The sequence below is a fragment of the Gavialis gangeticus genome, unplaced genomic scaffold (genome assembly GCF_001723915.1).
Source record: "Gavialis gangeticus isolate Ggan-Ray unplaced genomic scaffold, GavGan_comp1, whole genome shotgun sequence".
Taxonomy (NCBI): Eukaryota; Metazoa; Chordata; order Crocodylia; family Gavialidae; genus Gavialis; species Gavialis gangeticus.
Genome location: NW_017729004.1, coordinates 1484306 through 1487767, shown reverse-complemented (window position 1 = coordinate 1487767; position 3462 = coordinate 1484306). Strand labels below are relative to the sequence as shown.

Sequence of the window (3462 nt, the reverse complement as noted above, 5' to 3'; positions counted from 1 at the left end):
CCCTCCTTCTCATACATCGTCTTCATGCCTATTTATTCCCCCATGTCTTCTACACCCACGCTCTGCCCCCTGCTCTCCTTTTGTAACAGGAGCAACAGCTCAGAGTCATAACACTACACCAGTCACTACCCCTTGCCTTCATCCATGGGATAATTAGATGCTCTGCTCCCTATTTTTATCCCCTACTTTTGCAGGCAATGGCTCCCCTACAACCCCTCAGGCCACGTTATGCTTCCACAAGCCTCAAAACAAGAAGTTTCTCCCAAATGAATATTTTGGGCTCCTCTACAGAGGTGAACAAGCAGCCAGTCCTTTTAGCTTCTCTTCCCACATCTAGCACTTGCCTCTAATAGTCTCAGCATCCAGCTACAGGAGGGACAGAGATCTCCGTCTTCTGCAGGTCTTAAGCAGCTTCGGTCTCTGCAGGGCAGGCGAATGATTCTCTGTTCCCTTTCCCCAGGCTGCTTAATGCCGCCATCCTCCTTAGTTACTATTTAACCCTTTCACCAGGCAAGGCCATTTGGGACGCAGCATGCACCATGCCCAAGGGAGCAGTTCTTGCCTGGCAGAGCCTGATTCCCAGCCCAGAACCAAGCATCTAAAACAAGCCCCTTGGGTGCACCAGCTTGCTCGACCAGAGCCTGAGCAAGACAAGCTCAGCCCAACATGCCTACACAGGGTCCCACCACACCTGGATCAGAGGAAACCAGCCCTCTGCTTGCAGCTCAGGCTACACAGCTCAGTTCTGTCAGTCTGCAAGGTGCAAACCTACACAGTCCCCACACCAACACAGATGCCTCCTCGGCAGTGACTTCTCCTCTGCCTGCCTGGCTAGGCCCAGCCATCTCCTAGCTGGAAAAAGGAGGCAACAAATCCCCCTCCCCAGACTGCCAGGGCCAAGTGGCTTTTGCTCGACTGAGGAGCAGGGTCAGGTAATTAGCATGATGATAACAGTAATAATCATAGTAATACTCATCATAAGATAAGGATACTAACAACATAAACAAAATAATGAGGCTACTGAAACTAATAAAATAACACTACTAATACCCACCCCCCCAGGCATCAATGGGCACCAATACCTGCCCCCCCAACAATGGGCACTAATATCCCACAACAATACCAATAAAACTAATAAGCAGGGATCTGCTTATTTTCTCTGACTGGGGATTTGTTTTTCAATTTTTGGTTAAAGAAAAGTAAAGTAAAGTAACCCCAACTCCACATTGTTCTCTGACTTTAAATGAAACACCACCACTATATATACATATACCTCTGTATTACATATAGATACATGTATATTATATATGTGTATCTATATATTGGCAGTGTTTCGTTTCAAGTCACAGAACAATGTGGAGTTGGGGTTATTTTTTTTTAAGCAAAAACTCGCGGTTTTTTTGGTTTTAAATCATAGAAAGCCAGGATCCCTGCTAGTGAGATATTAATTGTGATACCAAATCACAATACTAATAAGTAATGATACCAATAAACAATGGTATCAATGATACTAGTATGATATTGATTGTGATACCAATAGCTACTGTTACTCTCCCAAGCAAGGATACCTTACTATACTTACTGACTAGTAAAGAAGGATACCAATAAACAGCAATATCAATGATACTAGTAAGATATTAAATGTGACACCAATAATGGGACCAATCACACTATTGATAAGTAAGATACCAATCATGACACCAATAAATAATGGTATCAACAGATGCTAGTAAGATATTGATTGCAATACCAATAACTACTGCTACCAATAAGTAAATGATACTTATTTACTGACTAATCAGGAACAATAGCAATCGTTACTAATAAGTAACGATACCAATACACAGCAATATCAACGACACCAGTAAGGTATTAACTGTGACACCAATAATGGGACCAATCACAAAACTAATTTAAAGTAACGATACCAGCAAGTCATGGTACCACGGATCGGATCAGAGATCAGCGCGGTTACTGGGATCACAATTAGTCAGTGACGGCACCAATCACCACACCAATAACGAACGGCACCCACGCGGGCACGAGCCGGCAGTGATGACACCCGGCGCCCCAGGGCCCTCCCGATATTAACCATAGCACCGGGGGAGGGGAGGGGAGGGGGGCGGGGCCGCCCGGGCAGAGACGAAGCTGACGCGCGGACCAACACCACCGAGGAGGCCCCGCCGGCGCGAACGCGACACAACACAAGACAACACAACCCGCGCTGTTAACTGGGCCGGGGTAGGGGGTCCCCCACCCCGGGCAGCCTGAGGAGAATGGGTCGGGGGTCCCGCCCCCCCCGGGGCCGGAAGTGGGGTCCGCACCTTCCGGCCGCGCCGCCTGGCGCGCTCAGCCTCACTTCGGCTCCCAGCCGGCTGCGGCTCCCTTTGCCCTCTGCCCTCTCACCCCGGGACGTCACGTCGCGCCCAGGCATGGCCCCGCCCACCCGGCGCCTGGCCACGCCTCCCTCCCGCCAGAGCGAGGCAACATGGCGGCGGGGCGGGACGGCGTGGAGCAATATTGGGGGGTGGGGAGGAAGCGAGGCCCCATCTGGAGTCGTGTGTCTAAGCTGTGGGCCCCCCACGATAGAAAGGATGTGGACACATTGGGTAGTCCAGTGGAGGGCAACTGGTTGTGGGGCTGGGGGACAGGACTGGTGAGGAGAGGCTGAGGGACCTGGGCTGATTTAGTCTGCAGAAGAGAAGACCGAGGGGGATTGAATAACAGCCTTCACCTCCCTGCAGGGGGGCTGCAAAGAGGACGGAGCTGGACTGGTCTCAGCAGGGGCAGATGGCAGGACAAGGAGCAATGGGCTCAAGCTGCAGCAAGGGAAGTTGAAGTTGGATATTAGGAAACACTCTCTCACAAGGAGGGCAGCGAAGCACTGGAACTGGCTCCCCGGAGCGGTGGAGGGGTCTCCATCCTTGGAGGTTTTGAAGACAAGCCTTGGTGGGATGATGTAGTTGGGGCTGGTCCCGCCTGGAGCAGGGGGTTGGACAAGATGTGACCTCCCGAGATCCCTTCCCGCCCTCGTTGTTTATGAGTCCGTGATCCGCAGTGTTATTTCTGCGGTGCCTGAGGGAGAGCTCTCAGGTGGGATGATCCTCTAGATGGTTAATCTGGCCACCCAGACAGAGTCGGTAAAGAAAGGGCACGTTAGAAATAATTATGGCATTGCCACATGTGTACCGGCAGCCGTTTCATTAAAATGTTCGTTGTAAAATAAGCTAAAAATCCCTTGTAAAAACCCATCCTGCTCTCACAGATGAGGATAAAGGGTAGTCAGATGCCCACATCTATCTGAGGATCTTTGCTGACATGCTCATGGTGAGGAACAATACTGGAATGATCATGAAAGCCAGACAAGCAGCTGGTGAACTAATTGCCCTGGGATGCTCTGAGGGAGCTTGCCACCCAACCCTCACTGACAGGTTTAGGTACCTTTGACCATTCATGGAAGCA

The 3462-nt window shown here is 50.5% G+C and overlaps 1 protein-coding gene across 1 annotated transcript in view; it reads right to left on the bottom strand.

The window, feature by feature from the left end:
- The window catches only part of SCAP (SREBF chaperone), a 108979-nt gene extending 106576 nt beyond the window's left edge, over positions 1 to 2403 (bottom strand). Inside the window, exon 1 of the mRNA XM_019508004.1 lies at positions 2325 to 2403. The gene's annotated coding sequence lies outside the window, so the exon portion shown is untranslated. The remainder of the gene's footprint in view (positions 1 to 2324) is intronic.
- Positions 2404 to 3462: the final 1059 nt, after the last annotated feature.